Source organism: Podarcis liolepis (assembly GCF_965112155.1).
Source record: "Podarcis liolepis genome assembly, chromosome: 3".
NCBI classification, from domain to species: domain Eukaryota; kingdom Metazoa; phylum Chordata; class Lepidosauria; order Squamata; family Lacertidae; genus Podarcis; species Podarcis liolepis.
This window is the reverse complement of record NC_139557.1, coordinates 101,685,263-101,707,518: the sequence shown is the minus strand read 5'-3', so window position 1 is coordinate 101,707,518 and position 22,256 is coordinate 101,685,263. Positions and strand designations below refer to the sequence as shown.

At 47.0% G+C, this 22,256-nt stretch overlaps 2 long non-coding RNA genes across 4 annotated transcripts; one reads left to right on the top strand and one right to left on the bottom strand.

Moving 5' to 3' along the window:
• The first annotated feature begins 496 nt into the window (after nucleotides 1-496).
• On the top strand, nucleotides 497-13,081 carry LOC310702938. Its single transcript, XR_014523814.1, has 2 exons — nucleotides 497-599; nucleotides 13,022-13,081. It is a non-coding gene; the product is annotated as an uncharacterized lncRNA (long non-coding RNA).
• LOC310702838 lies at nucleotides 8,857-21,768 on the bottom strand. Of its 3 annotated transcripts, none has more exons than XR_014523669.1 (3): nucleotides 21,596-21,768; nucleotides 10,039-10,149; nucleotides 8,857-9,065 (listed from the first exon to the last, which is right to left on the bottom strand). It is a non-coding gene; the product is annotated as an uncharacterized lncRNA (long non-coding RNA). The 3 variants fall into 3 exon arrangements; XR_014523670.1 differs by lacking the exon at nucleotides 21,596-21,768 and adding an exon at nucleotides 10,405-10,480; XR_014523671.1 differs by lacking the exon at nucleotides 21,596-21,768 and adding an exon at nucleotides 10,405-10,472 and having other exon boundaries at nucleotides 10,039-10,152.
• Nucleotides 21,769-22,256: the final 488 nt, after the last annotated feature.

Here is a 22,256-nt window from a genome sequence, read left to right as displayed (position 1 = left end):
ACAACTCTGGAATTGTAGCTCTGCGAAGGAATAGGAGAGTTTACAAGCAACTCTCAGCACCCTTAATAAACTACAGGGCAACTGATATGACTTTTCATATGTGGTGGGCATATGAGCTGTTACAACCATTCTGGGAAAGCGTATGTACAGAAATAAGCATAATCATCAGGACATATAATGTAATCCAAGCCTAGGCTTATTAATAGATATTCAACGTAATTTGTTTTACACAGAACTTACAGTGGTACCTCAGGTTAAGTACTTAATTCCTTCTGGAGGTCCGTTCTTAACTTGAAACTGTTCTTAACCTGAAGCAGCACTTTAGCTAATGGGGCCTCGCGCTGCCGCCGCGCCACCAGAGCATGATTTCTGTTCTTATCCTGAAGCAAAGTTCTTAAGCTGAAGCTCTATTTCTGGGTTAGCGGAGTCTGTAACCTGAAGCGTATGTAACCTGAGGCACCACTGTATTGATTTTCTTATGGTGGCTGCACAATTACTCATAGCAAAGTAATTGATCACCTACACATCAGATAATGGGAAAAAATATGGACAATTGCTTTGTCTGAGAAACTAACAAAGAGAGTACATGTCTCAACAAGGCATCTGATCTGGATAATTTTGTTGAAATATGTTGTTGTTATTGTTTAGTCGTTTAGTCGTGTCCGACTCTTCGTGACCCCATGGACCAGAGCACGCCAGGCACTTCTGTCTTCCACTGCCTCCCGCAGTTTAGTCAAACTCATGCTGGTAGCTTCGAGAACACTGTCCAACCATCTCGTCCTCTGTCGTCCCCTTCTCCTTCTGCCCTCCATCTTTCCCAACATCAGGGTCTTTTCCAGGGAGTCTTCTCTTCTCATGAGGTGGTCAAAATATTGGAGTCTCAGCTTCACGATCTGTCCTTCCGGTGAGCACTCAGGGCTGATTTCCTTAAGAATGGATAGTGTCAGGGAACTGACATCAGAGGCATGGGAGAAGGAGAGGGTCTCTGATTCTGCAGGAGAAGGTCCCAGCGCTAGGGGGAGACTCAGCTGGGAAGAAGGGGAAGAGAATGAGTGTAACACCAGGGATCCAGGAGAGCAATGGGACAGGGAGGTGCAGGGGCTCCAGGACTCTTCGTTGGAAGTTAGTGAGGAGAGCCCAAGCACCCCGCTGCCCACGCCCACCCTGCGCAGGAGACTCCCGCGCAGTGAGAGGCAGAGACGATTGGGTGTCAAACAGCTCTTATGTTGGCAGCGCTTTAAGAAACGCCCACAGACAGATTCTACGAGTGACTAAGGGCAGCCACACTGAGATGGGCTGTGCAGTCCGGAGGGTTTAACCAGGCAATCTAATGCTCAAACGGAGCAGGATTACGCACGAGTAACTCCCAACCACTACAGCAATTTGTCTGTCACTGAAAGTTGTTCGTGCGCAACAAGCAGAAGGGGGCATCATGAGTAAGACCGGAGAAGTCGGAGCCACGAGAGGGGCGGCTGGAGGCCAATCGCTGGAGGAGAGAAACCGCGACTTGGAAGAGCACATAGCCATCCTGACGGCGAGGCTGGACGAACGACGGTCTCTGGATGCTCAGGGGAAACCCACCCCCATAGCGAGGAAGGTACCGGGACTGGTGCATAAGTTTGGGGGAAAGCCTCAAGAGTATGGGGCGTTTAGAACAGAAATAGAATATGCCTTGAAGCTGCAGCAAAACGATTTTGAAAATGACGCAGCCAAAGTTGCTTATATTGTGGGGCACTTGCAGGACAGGGCGAGAGAGTGGATTCGACCGCTTATGGCAATGCAGAATGACGCCATGGAGGATCTAACGAAATTTCTTCAGGCGATGGACGCAATGTTTAGTAGCGATGTGCAACAGAGTTTGACCAAACGGGAACTGCTGAGCTGTAAGCAGGGAGAAGGGTCAGTTAGAGACTATTGGTCACGTTTTGCCATGATCGTTCATCGCCTGGGGTGGCAGCTGGACTCGGAACACGTACAAATGCTATTTGAGGAGGGGTTGTCACCAACGGTCAAAGATGAGCTTTCGTGCACAGTCTATGGATCAGCTGACCAAGGCAGTCCTTGCGATTGGCGTAAGACAGGAAGCGCGGGCTCAAGAGAGGCGGGAAGGGAGAGAGCAGCGTTGTCATGACTACCGCATTCCTAGAATACCTAGGCAGCCTTCCCCGCCAGCGGAGCCAATGGAAATAGGCGGTGCGCGCGCCCAGGAAGTTTCAAACTCCAGCGAGGGTCGCAAAAGGGAGGGAAAGAATGTAAAAACGACCAAGAAATGTTTTCTTTGCCAACGGCCAGGACATTTTGCCAGAGTCTGCCCACAAAGAAAGGCCTGGCAAGGAATGGTGGGGGCCGTGGGGGGCGAGGAGGAGGAACCCCAGACTCCGGAGCAGGGAAACGGAAACGCTTGGCTGCCAATCAGCGGGCACAGCAGCCGAGCCAACAACCAATGAATGTGCCCAAACCAGATTCTCCAAGATCAGCAATTGCCATTGAGGTGGTGCTTGAACTCCCAAATGGGCACCCAGTGAAGGTTCAGGGTATGCTGGACTCAGGAAGCTCATGCAACTTTTTTAGCAGGGACTTTGCCTTAGAGCATCAGCTTCACCTGCTACCTTTGGATGCACCTCTGCAAGTCACCACCATTGATGGGAGGGAACTGATTGGGGGGGGGAAGTTACCCACCAAACCCCACCGATGAGAATGAGAGTGTCTAGGCACTCAGAGACAATCGCCTTCCACGTTGCCTCATTAGCGGGTCCCCCAATACTATTAGGGATGAGCTGGCTAGCGCAACATGATCCGGTGGTGGCGTGGCATCAGAGGACCGTCAGCTTTGGGTCTGACTACTGCCTGCAGCACTGCCTAGGCGGGGAAACGCCAAGGATGAGTGTAGCCAGAGTGGCAAGCACTGCAGTGGAGGGTAAAGGGAAGGTGCCACCACAATATGCTGATCTGAAGGAGGTTTTTAGTGAAAAGGAGGCAGATAGACTGCCACCCCACAGGCCATTCGATTGCCAGATCAATTTGCTCCCTGGGGCGCAGCTGCCTGTGGGTAAGCTGTATGCCATGTCAGACAGGGAGATGAAGGAGTTACGGGACTTTATCAACAAGTCAGCATGGATTTCTGAAAAATAAGTCGTGTCAGACTAACCTGATCTCGTTTTTTGACAGAATTACAAGCCTGGTAGATGAAGGGAACGCAGTGGATGTAGCCTACCTTGATTTCAGCAAGGCATTTGACAAGGTGCCCCATGATATTCTTGTAAAGAAGCTGGTAAAATGCGGTCTTGACTATGCTACCACTCAGTGGATTTGTAACTGGCTGACTGACCGAACCCAAAGGGTGCTCATCAATGGTTCCTCTTCATCCTGGAGAAGAGTGACTAGTGGGGTGCCACAGGGTTCTGTCTTGGGCCCGGTCTTATTCAACATCTTTATCAATGACTTGGATGATGGACTCAAGGGCATCCTGATCAAATTTGCAGATGACACCAAACTGGGAGGGGTGGCTAACACCCCAGAGGACAGGATCACACTTCAAAACGACCTTGACAGATTAGAGAACTGGGCAAAAACAAACAAGATGAATTTTAACAGGGAGAAATGTAAAGTATTGCACTTGGGCAAAAAAAATGAGAGGCACAAATACAAGATGGGTGACACCTGGCTTGAGAGCAGTACATGTGAAAAGGATCTAGGAGTCTTGGTTGACCACAAACTTGACATGAGCCAACAGTGTGACGCGGCAGCTAAAAAAGCCAATGCAATTCTGGGCTGCATCAATAGGAGTATAGCATCTAGATCAAGGAAAGTAATAGTGCCACTGTATTCTGCTCTGGTCAGACCTCACCTGGAGTACTGTGTCCAGTTCTGGGCACCACAATTCAAGAAGGACACTGACAAACTGGAACGTGTCCAGAGGAGGGCAACCAAAATGGTCAAAGGCCTGGAAACGATGCCTTATGAGGAACGGCTAAGGGAGCTGGGCATGTTTAGCCTGGAGAAGAGGAGGTTAAGGGGTGATATGATAGCCATGTTCAAATATATAAAAGGATGTCACATAGAGGAGGGAGAAAGGTTGTTTTCTGCTGCTCCAGAGAAGCGGACACGTAGCAATGGATCCAAACTACAAGAAAGAAGATTCCACCTAAACATTAGGAAGAACTTCCTGACAGTAAGAGCTGTTCGACAGTGGAATTTGCTGCCAAGGAGTGTGGTGGAGTCTCCTACTTTGGAGGTCTTTAAGCAGAGGCTTGACAACCATATGTCAGGAGTGCTCTGATGGTGTTTCCTGCTTGGCAGGGGGTTGGACTCGATGGCCCTTGTGGTCTCTTCCAACTCTATGATTCTATGATTCTATGAACAAGAACCTAAAGAGAGGGTTTATAAGAGAGTCAAAGGCAGTGGGGGGCAGCCCAGTATTTTTTGTGGACAAAAAGGACACTGATAAACCGAGGCTGGTCGTGGACCTCAGGGCGGTAAATTTGGTGTCAGAACCTGTGACTTTCCCTATGCCCAGAATTGACGACATTCTGACGAGAGTGAGGAAGGGAAAGATTTTCACCAAGCTAGACCTTAGAGGGGCCTACAACTTAATCTGAATGAGAGAGGGAGATGAATGGAAGACCACCATGTTCACACCCCTGGGGGCCTTTGAATATCTTGTTATGCCTTTCGGATTACAGTCAGGCTCCGCCTGTTTTCAAGCGTTCATGCACCACGTGTTGGGGTCTCTGCTTTACAAGAACTGTGTAGCATTCCTGGACGACGTCTTGATATATTCAGAAAATGAGGAGCAACATGTGAGAGATGTCAGGGAAGTGCTACAATGCTTGCAGAAACACCAGTTGTGGGTCAAGCTAGAGAAATGTCAGTTTCATGCCCGAGAGTTGGAGTTCCTGGGGTACAAGTTATCTGACAAAGGCTTAGCAATGGACCCAAGCAAGGTGCAAGCAGTATTGGAGTGGAAAACCCCAAAGACACGAAAGGATGTGCAGAGGTTCCTAGGTTTTGGCAATTTCTACAGGAAGTTCATCAAGAACTTTGCACACTTGACAGCCCCAATCACGGACTGTCTCAGTAGTAAAAAGAAGTTTGTGTGGACGGAGGAAGCCCAGCAATCCTTTGAAAGATTGAAGAAGGCATTCGTGTCGGAAGAACAATTACTACATGTGGACTTGGAGAAACCACTGAGGTTGGAGACGGACGCGTCAGACAGAGCCATCGGGGCAGTTCTGTTGCAGCCAGGACTGAACAAGCAAGAATGGAAACCGTGTGCCTTTTTTTCGAGGAAGCTGAGCAAGTCGGAACAAAACTACACCGTGTACGACCGAGAACTGCTAGCAATTTACGCTGCCCTTTGTCGGTGGCGCCATTTGCTGATAGGGGCGCAGCACAAGATCCAGGTCTGCACAGATCACAAGAACTTGGAATATTGGCGGACAGCATGGGTGCTCAACCAGAGACAGATTCGCTGGGCGCAGGAGTTTTCCAAGTTTTCCTTCGAAATCCAGTATGTGCCAGGCGAGCAAAACGTGAGAGCAGACGCTCTCTTGCGGAAACCAGAGTACTTTGAAGGAGAGGGGCCGCCGGAGACCCGACACGTCATACCTGAGGACCGATGGGTGTGTGGGGGTACTCTAGCGGGCACGAGAGAACTGGCAGGACTCACTAGGGACGATGAATTCGCACGAACAAAAATCAGGGAACTCCAAGAGGGGAGGGGAGCACCAGAGGGGTTCGAAGAGAAGGAAGGGGTGTTGTACTACAGGGGGGCGATGTACGTACCGGGGGAGGCTCTAAGAAGAAGGGTACTCAAGCAACTACATGACACCCCCACAGTGGGGCACTTTGGGCAACACAAAACCATGATGCTGGTGACTCGACAATTTTGGCGGCCACGGGTGAGGGAAGATGTACGCGAATATGTAAGAGGGTGTGACCGCTGCCAGAGGGCCAAAGGGGAACGCACGGTACCAGCAGGTTTGCTGGAACCCTTACCCACACCCAACAAACCCTGGGAGGTGGTGTCAATTGATTTCATGACGGATTTGCCCAAATCGAGGGGGGAAACAGCAGTGATGGTAGTAGTCGACTTGCTAACCAAAATGTGCCATTTCATCGCCTGCTCACATGCGGTGACGGCGGAAGAAACGGCACGGTTGTTTGTAGAACACATTTTCAGGCTGCATGGCGCCCCCTTGAGGGTTCTCTCAGACCGCGGAAAACAATTTACTTCCCGGTTCTGGAGGAAGCTCATAAGCCTACTGCAAGTCGAGGTCAGCTCCTCGACAGCGAGACACCCAGAAACCAATGGGCAAGCGGAAAGGGCAAACAGCGTACTCCAGCAATACTTATGCTGCTACGTAAGCGAGAGGCAGAATGATTGGGTAGAGAGACTAGCGTTAGCAGAATTTGCGTACAATAACGCTGAACATGTATCCACAGGAATGAGTCCATTTTTGGCCAATTATGGGTGTCATCCCAGGGCATTCCCGGGTAATGAGGAACAGAGCTGGAGTGTGCCTGCAGCTGAACAGTTTGTGGAAGAAATGGAAGCGTTACCTCAACAGCTCAAGATGAACCTAGAAAGGGCCAAAGCCAATTACAAGAAGCAAGCAGATAAACACCGAAGGGAAGGGGAAACCATAAGGGTGGGGGATCTCGTGTGGGTGTGCACTCAAGGGTTACCCTTTAAGGGAGGGTGCAAGAAGTTGCAGCCCAGACGACTGGGGCCATTTGAAGTTATACAACAGATAAACCCCATGGCGTTCAAGCTCAGGTTGCCAGACAACATGAAAATACATCCCGTGTTCCACAGGTCCTTACTCTCACCACACAGAGAGTGGCGGGAATTCGAGGGGCGGGAGGTAGAAGTCACGCCACCACCACAGGTAGAAGAAAGGGAACACCAAAGTTCGGCCGCAGAGATAGTTGATTCAAGGTGGCGAGGTCGGCAAGTGGAGTACTTGGTGGCGTGGGAAGGAGAGCCCTGGTCAGAAAACACATGGGTCCCCGCAGAGGCAGTTGGCGACGAGAATATGGTGGAAGTGTTCCACCGACGGTTCCCAGATAAACCCAAGCCCTTAGAGCGATTCTGGGAGGAACAATTCGGTACCACAGAGGAGGAAGAGAGTTTCGAAGGGTTTTCAGAATCCGAGGAAGAATCGGATTGGGAGGGTCATTCCTGGGGTGGGAACCTTAGCAGGTGGGAAGAGGTTTTCGCACCCACAGATGAGGAGGACAGCTCATTCCGGGGTTTCCTTGGCTCACCGACCAGAGAAGAGGCCACAATAGAGCCCACCGGTCAGAGGGGGAGTGAAGGGGGCCCTGGGAGGGAGGTGGATGTCAGGGAACTGACATCAGAGGCACGGGAGAAGGAGAGGGTCTCTGATTCTGCAGGAGAAGGTCCCAGCGCTAGGGGGAGACGCCCTCAGACAGATTCTACGAGTGACTAAGGGCAGCCACGCTGAGATGGGCTGTGCAGTCCGGAGGGTTTAACCAGGCAATCTAATGCTCAAACGGAGCAGGATTACGCACGAGTAACTCGCAACCACTACAGATAGGTTTGATCTTCTTGCAGTCAATGGGACTCTCAAGAGTCTCCTCCAGCACCATAACTCAAAAGCATCAATTCTTCGGCAATCAGCCTTCTTTATGGTCCAGCTCACACTTCCATACATCACTACTAGGAAAACCATAGCTTTTACTATACGGACCTTTGTTGGCAAGGTGATGTCTCTACTTTTTAAGATGCTGTCTAGGTTGCTCATTGCTTTCCTCCCAAGAAGCAGGCGTCTCTTAATTTTGTGGCTGCTGTCACCATCTGCAGTGATCGTGGAGCCCAAGAAAATAAAATCTCTCACTGCCTCCATTTCTTCTCCTTCTGTTTGCCAGGAGGTAATGGGACCTTACCCCTTTATGAAATATTCACATGGACATATGGGAAAATCTAACTCATTAGTCTTCTATTCCAGGGAGAGGGGGTGGGAATGGGAAAACCAATTGTTCTGTTAATGTTTATATTTTTGGAAAGCAATAACAATGGTGTTGTTGTTGTTTTTTAAAAAAATGGAATAAAAATAAACAACAACTCCAAGATTTTAGGGGTGGGGGAAGCCATGGCTGTTTAAAGTGGCATTATAGTAATTTAAATGCATGGTGCGAATGTGGCCTAAGACAAAATAAAACATATTTCAGTGTTCCACTAGGAGTGAGGTCTTGAAACATGAATGCCTAGTTGTTATATATAACATAGTGTCAGAACTCTTGAACAGACTTGCATCACCCACAGCACCAGATTTAATTTTAAAAGTTGGCAGGTGTCAGTATATAGGTAGAAAAATTCATTTCGGAATTCTTAGGGCCGAAAGGGGTGGAGTGGGGTGAGGGGAAGGATCTGGACAGTCTGAGCCAGTGGTTCATTGATCCCACTCAAAAAAGCCAAAAGGAGCTGTGTGATAGGAAGCTGAATTGATGGCTTGAAACATGAGTTTTGATTAAAAAAAAATAGGGAGTTGATGAAGGTTTTGAAAGTAGAGGAAATGAGAGCAAGTGATATATAGAGTCAGTGAATTCTTTTTGACTAACCAAGAAATCGACACATTGTGCATAACAACACTTGCCCACCGTTCTCTTTAAACCCAAGCTCCTCATGTTTCAAGTCTTCCTAAATGATTGACTTTGCAGAATACAGTGAGCAAAAATCTCCCCTTTCATGCTGATTCAGCTGCTATCGCATATTGCAGCCAAAATAGTCCTGGCCATTTTGAACCCACTTACCTGCCTCTATCTTGGACCAATACACCACAGAATATAGCATATTTGAAAGAAAGGAAAACACAAGAAAGCTTGACAAGCTGAGGGGGAACAGAGTAAATATTTATTATTTGCAGGAAGGCAGAATCTTGAGATGACTCTCGGACTGTTTTAAAAGTTTGCATTGCAGAAATCAGAATCATCACAGCAGTTGACTTCCAGACGGATACCATTTTGATTAGGAGAAGGCATATCACACTTCACCATATCCTTCGATGCACAATCGAGTATTTTATCTCTAAACACCCCATCTGAGACAACGTGTGAAGAGAAAGAAAGAGGAAAAGAGTGAAGATATGTATCATTCTCACCCTCAGTCACCACAATGATTAACTGGACTTCACATAAAATATCCAAGGTGCTCTCCATTAAAATAACCTGGTAATACTGATGGCTGAAAGAATAAAGAAACACAAGGGCTGAATCTAGACATATATATATATATACACACACATATTTTAGGAAAATGTGTTGTAAACTTTATAATGGGAAATCACGTTGGAGAAAGATGGGACTCCACAGTGCCATCCAGTGTCACAGTGTTATAATGCATAAAAAAATGCTTTTTCTTTACTAATGCAGCTGAGTCCAAGGTTCATTACTCTGGGGAAACAAAGCTATTCTGAATACAGGTACACATGTCTCTCTCCACTTTTTCTAGAGCCCCTAAATCTGCTCAAGAATGTAGAGAGAAACACACAAACTAGTTTAGGAAGCATATATGGGAAGGAGTGGAGTGGAGTATTGTGTGGTACCCACATGCGTCCTGTGGGATATTGCAGTGAAACATAAGTATGCATGGAGGGTTTGAGACCAGAGAGCTGTGTTTTATAGAATTGGGTCATACACCCTCTTTTCTGGTGATGTAAGTATTTTATTTGTCCTTCTTTTAATTATTTCAGTGTGCTGGGGGGGGGGACAAGAATTTTTCTGCATGGGGTACCACCTGACCTTGCTACGCCACTGAGTGATGGAGGAAATAAGACCTTCTCTTCCTTTCTACACTAACACTGTCTTCAACTATGCAACAGTCAGGAAGGAAATGTCTGAGCTTGTTGCATACAAGCTCAGACTGCATGCCTGAAGCTATGCTTCTGAAAAAGGCATTTCCATGAATTATTCCCCATTGCTGTATCACTAATCTGAAAGAAATGGAAAATAAGCAGAAGGGGAATGTGGACCATGGAGCTCAAACAAGGCACAACCTTTGAAGCTGTTTCTTACTTTCGAGGATGGTGATGCCAACGCAGGTTCCTCCATCATCAACTTCACATGTTTGGTGGTTGCATGGCATTCCTGCTGCCATAATTATGCATTTTGTACAGAGGAGAGCATCTGCTTCCAGAGACAAAACCAAAATGTTGTGAATAATGGAGGGTTGCTTTGATTGATGGATTATATTTCTAGGCCACTTTTCATTCAAAGGAACCTCAAAGTGTCTTAGAAACAATGAAAGACAATAGGGTAATAGAGCATCAGAAATACATCACAAATCATAAGACAGAATACATACTTCTGCCTGCCAACCTGTACTTAAGCTGCCTCCCTTGGCTGACAGTGCTTTTCCCAGCTCTTGCAAAAAGAACATACCTCCAGGCGTGAGGAACAGGAAAACACAGATTGCAAGAATTTCTTGACTTGGGATGGACATCTTGGTATCAAAAGGACACTGTATGTTCTCCTGCAGAGCCCCAAATCACAGAGGAATAAATGTGGACCTTTACTGGATTCCTCCAGGTTGGAGAAGCTTCTTCCTTAAATCCTTTTAATGACACCTTAGAGATCATGATGTTCTTGGAAAGGAAGTATAAAGATAAATGGGTGGGTCGTAACATCATGAACTGGCCACTCATCACAGAACAAAAATCCCAATTTAAGTGAGAACATGAAGTGTGGGTGGAACAGATTCTTTGATGTCAGGGCTTCAATGGCCTCTGCAAGTCTCCACTGGCACACCTGCCACTTTTAGGACCAAATAAATGTATGGCAAATTCATAAATATCATCAATGCTTGCCCAACAATAAATGGACAATGGTTTTAATGTTTAATTCAACTTTTAGGTGTTGAATGGTCTCTTTAAATTTGAAGGTTCATTATTGTTCCACAAGATGTGTATGTCTTTAAGGGCCAGAGCAAATAACGTGACCCAATTTTACAGCCGTGAAAAAAACCAGCAGGATCAGTGGAGGGTTGCGTGTCTGCCATTCAGTCCCATTCCCATCCCAAAGAAGAAGAAGAAGAAGAAGAAGAAGAAGAAGAAGAAGAAGAAGAAGAAGAAGAAGAAGAATGGAGCCATTAATATTGAATCCACACATCTAAAACTATATGACACCACTTTAAACAGTCATATATTTCCCCAAATACTCCTAGGAATGGTAGTTTGTTGAAGTTGCCACAGCTCCCTGGGAAGAGGGATTGATTGTTAAATGACTCTGGAATTGTAGCTCTGGGACGGAATAGGAGAGTTTACAAGCAACTCTCAGCACCCTTAATAAACTACAGGGCAACTGATATGACTTTTCATATGTGGTGGGCATGTGAGTTGTTACAACCATTCTGGGAAAGAGTATGTACAGAAATAAGCAAAATCACAAATCAGGACATAATGTAATCCAAGCCTAGGCTTATTTTTTTTAAAAAAAGGATAATTATTTATTAACCGACCAATCACATCAAATCAAACCAAATTACATAAATTCCAAATTACACAGCCGAATTTTAATTTTTTGTTGGGGGTACCCCTATTTCAAGTTCCGAAGGGGATCCAATCAACTTCTTGCTTCTTGCTGCTGTTTTAATGTCCACAAATCTAACCATATTATGTTCACAGTACTATCCAGTCCTTTCTTATTGTTTTTCCACATCTCTTGTTGTTATTTTCATATATTTTTCCTTTCTCTTTGTGACCTCTGATAGTCTCCACAAGCTGGTTAAAACAGTTTGTAATCCTGCATGGATATTATTATTATTTTTATCCAGTAGCCATATCCAGATGTTTTCCATATAACATCACTTCCATACATCAAAACAGTCTTACCGTCATTAATCTTCACCAATCTGCCTCCTTTCTCAAATCTCTGAGGAGATTCACCAGGAATGCAGTCTGAAAACAAGTCCGTTCCTCCTCCCGGCTATAAATCCTTTGGCAAGATGGCAACTCTGAATTAATTGCTGCGCCATTCCAAAAGCTCTTATTGCTTCTCGATCTCCATAAAGCATACTTTTGGTTAAAGTTTATCTCCACACAGACCTTAATCATCCTGCTTGGGTCAATTAAACCGACAGTTCTAATGAGGAGGGTTTTTTGTGAATCACATAGAAGGAAAGTAAAAAAGGTTCCCCCCCCATCAGTCCTGCTGGCGACATACCCAGCCTTTGGTGTATCTTCATCGTAAAATATTCCTGTTGCTCCAACCCGTCGTCTTCTTTCGCATAGGTCCCTTAAATTAGCAGTCTTCACTCCCCTTTTTCACTTGAAATATGTGTGTTTGCTTCATTTGTAATTAATAATTCCAAATTGCTGCAGCTAGTGTGCAATCAGAGACAGCGTCCAGGAGAGCCGAGGTCCACATGGGGGCATTCTGCCTAGTGCCCTCACCCCCTTCTTTCGAATTTGGGGGTGATTTATGGGCACAGCAGGCAAGGGCAGTGTTCCCCATTCCCTTGGGGCAACAAGGGAGGCTGCCTACTCCCATAACAGCCTCTTAATTACCCCGTGTGGGTCGGAGAGATGGTATTGTCGGCCATCTTCCAATGCGCCCCTAGTGAGGCCCCCCCAAGCCTAGGCTTATTAACAGATATTCAACTTAATATGTTATACACAGAACTTACAGTGGTACCTCAGGTTAAGTACTTAATTCGTTCCGGAGGTCTGTTCTTAACTTGAAACTGTTCTTAACCTGAAGCAGCACTTTAGCTAATGGGGCCTCCTGCTGCTGCCGCACCACCAGAGCACGATTTCTGTTCTTATCCTGAAGCAAAGTTCTTAACCTGAAGCACTATTTCTGGGTTAGCGGAGTCTGTAACCTGAAGCGTATGTAACCTGAATTGTATGAAACCCGAGGTACCACTATATAGATTTTCTTCTGGTGGCTGCACAATTACTCATAGCAAAGTAATTGATCACCTTCACATCAGATAATGGAAAAAAATATGGACAATTGCTTTGTCTGAGAAACTAAGAAAGAGAGTACATGTCCCAACAAGGCATCTGATCTGGATAATTTTGTTGAAATATGTTACCCCTTTATGAAATATTCACATGGACATATGGGAAAACGCCCCCTCGGTGGCCATCCAACCAGGGGCCATGGTGGGGGCGTGTTCAGCAGCATATTGCTGCAGCGCCAGCCTTCCCCCGGCCTCATTCTTCTTTCCTATTCGCAATAACAATCCTGCTGCCCCAGCTCTTCTAGTCGCTCACAGGACAAGCGGCCCAGGGTCCAGTCACCTGATTCGGCGGCTTCATCGGCGGATGAAGACGCGCAACAGGAAGAGAGCACCGCTGCCGCTGCGTCAGTGGAGAAGCCCTCGGGTAAGAGGCGCGAAAAGAAGAAGCATACATGTAGGAAGAGCAGGTCCCGGAGGGAGGACTCGGACGATGATACAGGTACTTCTTCTTCAGAATATGACAGCGACGCGTCCCTAGGTTCCTATTGGGGGAAGGGCGAGGAAGTGTCTGGACTTCCGGACTGGGCATTGTCAAGGAGGGCCAATTGCCATCGCAAAAAGTTCAGGGGGACCCAGGAGTGGAAGGACGGGGCTCTGGTAAAAGATGCCACCACATCCACCTACTCAACCTCAGATGTTATACCAGGTGATCATCTATCCCCTAAATTACGAGCAAAAATCTTAAATGGTGAGTTTGTCGACATGTTTAGGTTAGTGCCTCCAGCAGAGGAGTTAGGTAGGGGAGAAAAGAGGCCCTCTTATGGTAAGAAAAAGAGCAAGTACCCTTCCATGCCTAGGACATTTGAAAATTGGCTCAATGGTTTTCAGGCCTTTATGGGGACGATTGTCGCAGCTTACCCCAAGCGTGCGGTTCACCTTGTTGCTTACCTTTCACATATTCGCACAGCCTGTGCTCTCGCGGGGGAGGCTGCAGCCATAAGCTATGATAAGAAGTTCCGAAGGAAGGCGTCTAGGATCCCATTAGCATGCTGGGATCAGATCGAGAATGGAATCTGGTCTGTAGCTGTCGGTCCGTATGTGGAGAAGAGACCAGCCGACTCATATCGGTCGGCCAGGAGTGACCAAAGGAAAGATTTTAAGCGTCGGGTATGCTGGGAATACAATAAAGGGTTTTGCCAGAGGCCATCTTGTAAATTCACGCATGAATGCGAAAGATGCGCCGGGGGTCACCCAGTTACATCCTGCTTGAAAGGGGGGAAGCAGCCCTTTCGTGGAGGCCGGGGGTTCCATCATCCCAGTTCCAGGGGGGCCCCCACAGCAGGGAACAGAAGGTGAGGTAGCCTTGGAAATGGCCTTTTCCCCTATCAAGCTCGTCCCCCTTTGCAACCTTCTGTCTCTTTACCCGGATAAGGATGCAGCTTCCTACCTCTGGGAAGGTTTTTCTAGCGGTTTTCGTATTCCCATAGCAGGTTCCTTAATTGCAAAGGATTCACCCAATCAAAAATCAGTTAGAGAGAGACCGGAAGTTGCTGAAAGAAAGATAGCAAAAGAGGTCAGCGCGGGCAGGGTTGCAGGCCCGTTCGAGAGTCCCCCCATACCAAATTTGCACATATCTCCATTAGGCATTGTGCCCAAGATAACCCCCAGTGAATTTAGGCTCATTCACAACCTGTCCTTTCCAAAAGGCGGCTCGATCAACGATGCCATCCCGCCCGAGTTATGCACGGTTAAATACGCCACCTTTGATCAGGCAGTTAAGTTGATCCGTAGTTTTGGCCCCGGGGCGTTGTTGGCAAAGTGTGATATAGAATCGGCCTTCCTCCTCCTGCCAGTACACCCTGCTGATTTCCGGCTTCTGGGTTTTAAATTTCAAGGTAAATACTATGTTGACAGAGCCATGCCAATGGGCTGCGCAGTTGCCTGTTCGGCATTCGAGGCCTTCAGCACGTTCCTGGACTGGGCCCTGCGTTTCAGGGCAAACACCATTGGGGTCACGCATTACCTGGATGATTTTCTTTTTGTGGGTGGAGCCAACACGGGGGAGTGTGCCTCCTTGCTTGAGGCCTTCTCAGCACTGGCCGAGGACCTTGGGGTCCCTCTAGCTGCGGAGAAAACAGAGGGCCCAACCACGCGTCTAACGTACCTTGGCATCGAGCTGGATACAGTGGCCCAGTCATCCTGTTTACCTGCTGAAAAGATTGAAGCCCTTAAACAACTAATTCAGGACACTCTTAAGCTTAGGAAGATCACCCTTAGGCAAATTCAATCTTTATTGGGCCACTTTAACTTCGCGTGCAGGGTGGTGTCCCCCGGACGCCCCTTCTGCGCTCGCCTTGCCAGATTGTCAGTTGGTTTGAAGCACCCCCTCCACAGGGTTCGCCTCCCCAGGTCGGTCAAAGCGGATCTCGAGGTCTGGACAGCCTTTTTGGGAAAGTATAACGGGGTTTCTCTTTGGCAGGATGTCTTGAATTTGTCATTTGACTTTCAGGTTCAATCGGACGCAGCAGGGTCTTTAGGTTTTGGTTTGTACTTCAAAGGGCGCTGGTGCGCGCAACGCTGGCCCTCAGCATGGCAGGGTCAGGCCATCACGCGGGATCTCACCTTTCTCGAGTTCTTTCCAATAGTAGTGGCCGTGCACATCTGGACGGAGGAGTTTCGAGATCACCGAGTGTGCTTCAGGACCGACAACCTGGCGGTGGTGAACATTCTTGCCAGGCAGTCATCTCGGTCTGCGAGGGTCTCCTCTCTCCTGCGGGCGTTCGTCCTCCGTTGCCTTGAGTACAATATTTTATTTTCAGCCAAATTTGTACCCGGAGCCAATAATGGTATAGCCGACGCCTTGTCTCGATTCCAGATTCCTCGCTTCCGGTCGCTCGCACCTGGAGCACAACTGTTGCCCGAACCCTTTCCAGAGTACCTGTGGAACGTTGGAGACGCAAAGTGATACAGGGAGTATTAGCGTCCGTTGCACCTTCCACGCTAAGGTCCTATAAGAAGGCCTGGTGTGATTTCCTGGGTTTCAGGTTTGGGTTGTCTGGGCTGTCACATAACACCCCCCCCCCACTACTGACGACGTCCTGCAGTACCTGTCCCATCTGGACGATCTCGGACGTGCTACAAAAACTTTAAAGATCCACGTAGCAGCCATCAGCTTCTTTTCAAAGGCGACGTTTGCGCAAGACCCATGTAGCGATTTTTTTGATCCGTAGAGCCATTGAGGGTTGGGGCAGGTTGCAACCACCTAGGACCGTTGGCCGTAAGCCGATTTCTTACGGATTGCTATCTCAGATACGCGTAAAACTCAGGACAATTTGTTGGTCCAAGTTTGAGGCACGGCTCTTCTCTGCGGCTTATGCGATAGCCTTTTTTGGTGCGCTCAGAGTTGGTGAGGTGGTGTGTGAAGCTAGTGCGCGGGGTTTAACTCGCGGCCTCCTGCGGGAGGATGTACAGCTATCCGAGTCTGCTGTGTCAGTACTTGTGCGTCAGTCCAAGACCGATCAGACTGGCAAGGGTGTCCTGCTCAAGCTCACGGCGTCGGCCCAGCAGGGCCCATGTCCGGTAAAGGACACGAGGCGGTATCTCCGCCTTAGACCAGCCATCCCGGGACCGTTTCTGATACACGAGGATGGGTCGCCCCTATTGAGGTACCAATTTTCTAGAGTAATGCGCAAGGCTATTGAGGTTTGTGGCCTGCCCTCCCATGAGTACGCTGCACATTCGTTCAGGATCGGGGCCGCCACCATGGCCGCGCACCTGGGGTTACCGGCAGAAAGGATAAAAGAGTTGGGCCGGTGGAAATCCAATGTTTACAAGTCATATATTCACAACCTTGCGCCTACTCCTTAGTCTGCTTACCCTTCCTTTGTTCTATCTTTATCCCCAGCTATGCCCGGAAGAAGCGTGTGGATTTGCGGCCACAGTATAGTACATTGGGCCCGCGTGCGAGCGGTGAGCTGTGGCTTGGCACCCAACCTTGGTCTGCCACGTGATGTTCGAGTTTCCTGGTTTTCGAGAAGAGGCATGCGTTGGGAAGAACTGATGCCTTTGCTGTGGGAGAAGATAGCCAAGCTCGGCTCTCCCGACATCCTGGTGATTCATTTAGGGGAGAATGACCTTGTCAGCAAAAGGAGTGTGGACTTGTTGTCAAACATAAAAAGAGACTTGAATGCATTCGCAGCCTTGTGCCCCAGAACGACAGTGTTCTGGTCCTCCTTCCTGAAAAGAACTGTGTGGCGCGGTGCGCGAAACTGTATGGCCATTGAAAGAACCAGGAAACTCGTAAATCGGGCGGTAGCCCGTTGGGTGCGCTTTATGGATGGCCGAGTGATTTATCATGACCGTATCCGGATTAGCGACAAAGCTTTATACCGGGATGACGGTGTCCACCTATCGGATCTGGGGAATGATTTTTGGTTAGCTAGTGTCATTAAAAACATCTGGGATTGGTTGCAGCTTTGAGGGTATTGGCGGCGAGCCTTTAGCTCGGGTGGCGGTTAGGCATTGGAATAATGTGTTGCGCTGTGTGGAAGTGCTAGGTGTGGCCATCGCCTATGCCTTCAATTTTTTAGGGGTATTCCGTTAAAGGAATCTGGGGGTCGTGTATTCCGTCTGATGCCTGCTTGGCGGGAGGCCTTGGCACGACCCTCGGTGACAGCAGGGGTGAGCCTATAGTCGGATTAGCATTGACAGGCTCCACCTTCTGGTGAAGAACCCACTTGTTTCGATCCAATGCCTAAGCCAATACCTTTTCAATACTGTAACCAATAAAGTTGTGGCCTTTTCTAGCCCATTAACCTTATATCACGTGTCCATGTGTCTTCATTTCACTTCACCGGGGTCGGGTCCTTGAACCACAAAGACTCTCCTCCCCGAAGGGGAGGGGAGGGGTTGTGGTCGGGGCTCGAGCTCCGGCTAGCAGGGGGCGTGGCCCCCTGCTGCCCGCTCACCTGGCTGGCGCTCACGCCCCCTCGGTGGCCATCCAACCAGGGGCCATGGTGGGGGCGTGTTCAGCAGCATTTTGCTGCAGCGCCAGCCTTCCCCCGGCCTCATTCTTCTTTCCTTCGCCCCTCGCGAGTCACCCACCCTCCACTCCCTTTAGTTAGGGCTCAGGTTTTTTGGCCTTGCTATGGACCTTAGGTTGGTCGCCCTGGTTGGCTGGGGGGCCTGGTAGGAGTTTTTCCATTTGGCACTAGGCTTTTTGGTTTTTTTGCCTACCTCGTAGCAATCGTCACAACTTTTGTGGTATTGGTGGGTAGGTTAGGCATTGGAATAATGTGTTGCGCTGTGTGGAAGTGCTAGGTGTGGCCATCGCCTATGCCTTCAATTTTTTAGGGGTATTCCGTTAAAGGAATCTGGGGGTCGTGTATTCCGTCCGATGCCTGCTTGGCGGGAGGCCTTGGCACGACCCTCGGTGACAGCAGGGGTGAGCCTATAGTCGGATTAGCATCGACAGGCTCCACCTTCTGGTGAAGAACCCACTTGTTTCGATCCAATGCCTAAGCCAATACCTTTTCAATGCTGTAACCAATAAACTTGTGGCCTTTTCTAGCCCATTAACCTTATATCACGTGTCCATGTGTCTTCATTTCACTTCACCGGGGTCGGGTCCTCGAACCAGAACAATGGGTTTTTTAAAAAAAGAATGGAATAAAAATAAACAACAACTCCAAGATTTTAGGGGTGGGGGAAGCCATGGCTGTTTAAAGTGGCATTATAGTAATTTAAATGCATGGTGCGAATGTGGCCTAAGACAAAATAAAACATATTTCAGTGTTCTACTAGGAGTGAGGTCTTGAAACATGAATGCCTAGTTGTTATATATAACATAGTGTCAGAACTCTTGAACAGACTTGCATCACCCACAACACCAGATTTATTTTTAAAAGTTGGCAGGTGTCAGTATATAGGTAGAAAAATTCATTTCGGAATTCTTAGGGCCGAAAGGGGTGCAGTGGGGTGAGGGGAAGGATCTGGACAGTCTGAGCTAGTGGTTCATAGATCCCACTCGAAAAAGCCAAAAGGAGCTGTGTGATAGGAAGCTGAATTGATGGCTTGAAACATGAGTTTTGATTAAAAAAATAGGGAGTTGATGAAAGTTTTGAAAGTAGAGGAAATGAGAGCAAGTGATATATAGAGTCAGTGAATTCTTTTTGATTAACCAAGAAATCGACACATTGTGCACAACAACACTTGCCCACCATTCTCTTAAAACCCAAGCTCCTCATGTTTCAAGTCTTCCTAAATGATTGACTTTGCAGAATACAGTGAGCAAAAATCTCCCCTTTCATGCTGATTCGGCTGCTATCGTATATTGCAGCCAAAATAGTCCTGGCCATTTTGAACCCACTTACCCCCCCCCTCTGTTTTGGACCATTACATCACAGCATATAGCATATTTGAAAGAAAGGAAAACACAAGAAAGCTTGACAAGCTGAGGGGGAACAGAGTAAATATTTATTATTTGCAGGAAGGCAGAATCTTGAGGTGACTCTCGTCCTGTTTTAAAAATTTGCATTGCAGAAATCAGAATCATCACAGCATTTGATTTCCCGACGGATACCATTTTGATTAGGACAAGGCACATTACACGTCACCATATCCTTCTTTGCACAATCGAGTATTTTATCTCTAAACTCCCCATCTGAGACAACGTGTGAAGAGGAAAAAAGAGGAAAAGAGAAAAGAGTGAAGATATGATTAACTGGAATTCACATAAAATATCCAAAGTGCTCTCCATTAAAAAACCTGGTAATACATAAAGAAACACAAGGGCTGAATCTAGACATATATATATATATATATATATAAACATTTTAGGAAAACGTGTTGTAAACTTTATAATGGGAAATCACGTTGGAGAAAGATGGGACTCCACAGTGCCATCCAGTGTCACAGTGTTATAATGCATATAAAATTCTTTTTCTTTACTAATGCAGCTGAGTCTGGGGAAACAAAGCTATTCTGAATACAGGTACACATGTCTCTCTCCACCTTCTTCTACAGCCCCTAAATCTGCTCTAGAATGTAGAGAGAAACACACAAACTAGTTTAGGAAGCATATATGGGAAGGAGTGGAATGGAGTATTGTGTGGTACCCACATGCGTACTGCGGGATATTGCAGTGAAACATAAGTATGCATGGAGGGTTTGAGACCAGAGAGCTGTGTTTTATAGAATTGGGTCATATACCCTCTTTTCTAGTGATGTAGGTATCTTATTTGTCCTTCTTTTAATTCTTTCAATGTGCTGGGGATGGTGACAATAAATTTTCTGCACGGGGTACCACCTGACCTTGATACACCACTGGGTGATGGAGGAAATAAGACCCTCTCTTCCTTTCTACACTAACACTCTCTTCAACTATGCAACAGTCAGGAAAGAAATGTCTGAGCTTGTTGCATACAAGCTCAGACTGCATGCTTGAAGCTATGCTTCTGACAAAGGCATTTCCATGAATTATTCCCCATTGCTGTATCACTAAGCTGAAAAAAATGGAAAATAAGCAGAAGGGGAATGTGGACCATGGAGCCCAAACAAGGCACAACCTTTGCAGCTGTTTCTTACTTTCGCGGGTGGTGATGCTAACACAGGTTCCTCCATCATCAACTTCACATGTTTGCTCGTTGCATGGTATTCCTGGTATCATAATTAGGCATTTTTTACAGAGGCGAGCATCTGCTCCAAAAGACAAAACCAAAATGTTGTGAATAATGGAGGGTTGCTTTGATTGAAGGATTATATTTCTATGCCGCTTTTCATTCAAAGGAACCCCAAAGTGTCTTAGAAACAATGAATGACAATAGGGTAATAGAGCATCAGAAATACAGCAGAAATCATAAGACAGAATACAGCAGAAATCAAACAGAATAATTAACAAGATTTTTAAAAAGCAATAGCCAAATGGCCACGGAATTTCCCTAAGCCACTGTAAAATATTAAATGGAGAAAAGGAGAAAGAGGCAGCCCCCAGACCACTTCTGAAGGACTTCATGCTTATAAAGCTGGGTGGATTTTTCATGGCTTGTTCTTTAAAGAATTGACCCCAAATGGGATTAAAAGGAGTTGGCACAGGATGGGAAAACACTGCGCCATCCACCCCTAGTTTTGAGGTGAACCCATAGTTTGCCCTGATCTTTTTTTAAATAAATAGTTTTTATTAAAGACTTCTTGTGCTACAGAAGGCTTGCCCACATCTTGAGTTTTATTTTCTGTTTGAAAAGTAAAGGAGTCAGTTTCCCTGCTTGAATATTAGGGAGAGTTGCTTAAATACATAAAATATTGAACAGATTCTAACAGGCTGCAGTAAAGAAAGAGATGTGAAGCAGGGCCATTCCATCATTGATTGCAGGGGGTTGGACTAGATGACCCTTGGGTCCCTTCCAACTCTAAGATTCTCTGATTCTCTGATCAGCTTCACTGCAACAACAGCTGCCCTTGGCTCACCCGCTCCCTCAGTTGCCACCTAGCAACAGACTTTCCATTAAGGTGCAACAGAGGGAGAGAACAGAAGAATTTCCATTTAACTGCCTCAATTCAGATTCTATGGACAGAGCATAAATTTGGTTTGGTTCATACTTCTGCCTGCCAACCTGCACTTAAGCTGCCTCCCTTGGCTGACAGTGCTTTTCCCAGCTCTCAAAAAGAACATACCTCCAGGTGTGAGGAACAGGAAAACACAGATTGCAAGAAGTACTTGACTTGGGATGAACATCTTGGTATTAAAAGGTGTGTTCTCCAGCAGAGCCCCAAATCACAGAGGAATAGATGTGGACCTTCACTAGATTCCTCCAGGGTGGAGAAGCTTCTTCCTTTGATCCTTTTAACAACAGCCTAGAGATCATGGTGTCCTCAGAAAGGGACTATAAAGATAAATGAGTGGGCCATAACATCATGAACTGGCAACTCATCACAGAACAAAAATCCCAATTTAAGTGAGGACTTGAAGTGTGGGTGGAACAGATTCTTTGATGTCAGGGCTTCAATGGCCTCTGCAAGTCTCCACTGGCACACCTGCCAGTTTTAGGACCAAATAAATGCAGGGCAGAATCAAAAATATCATCAATGCTTGCCCAACAATAAATGGACAATGGTTTTAATGTTTAATTCAACCTTTAGGTGTTGAATGGTCTCTTTGAATTTGAAGGTTCATTATTGTTCCACAAGATGTGTATGTTTTTAAGGGCCAGAGCAAATAACATGACCTAGTTTTACAGCCGTGAAACAGTATAGCAGGTGCTGCTAAGTTGTGTTAATTAAGCTGTGTCAGCAATTGGGTATAGTATATAAAGAGCAGCACCTAGCTCTCTCAGTA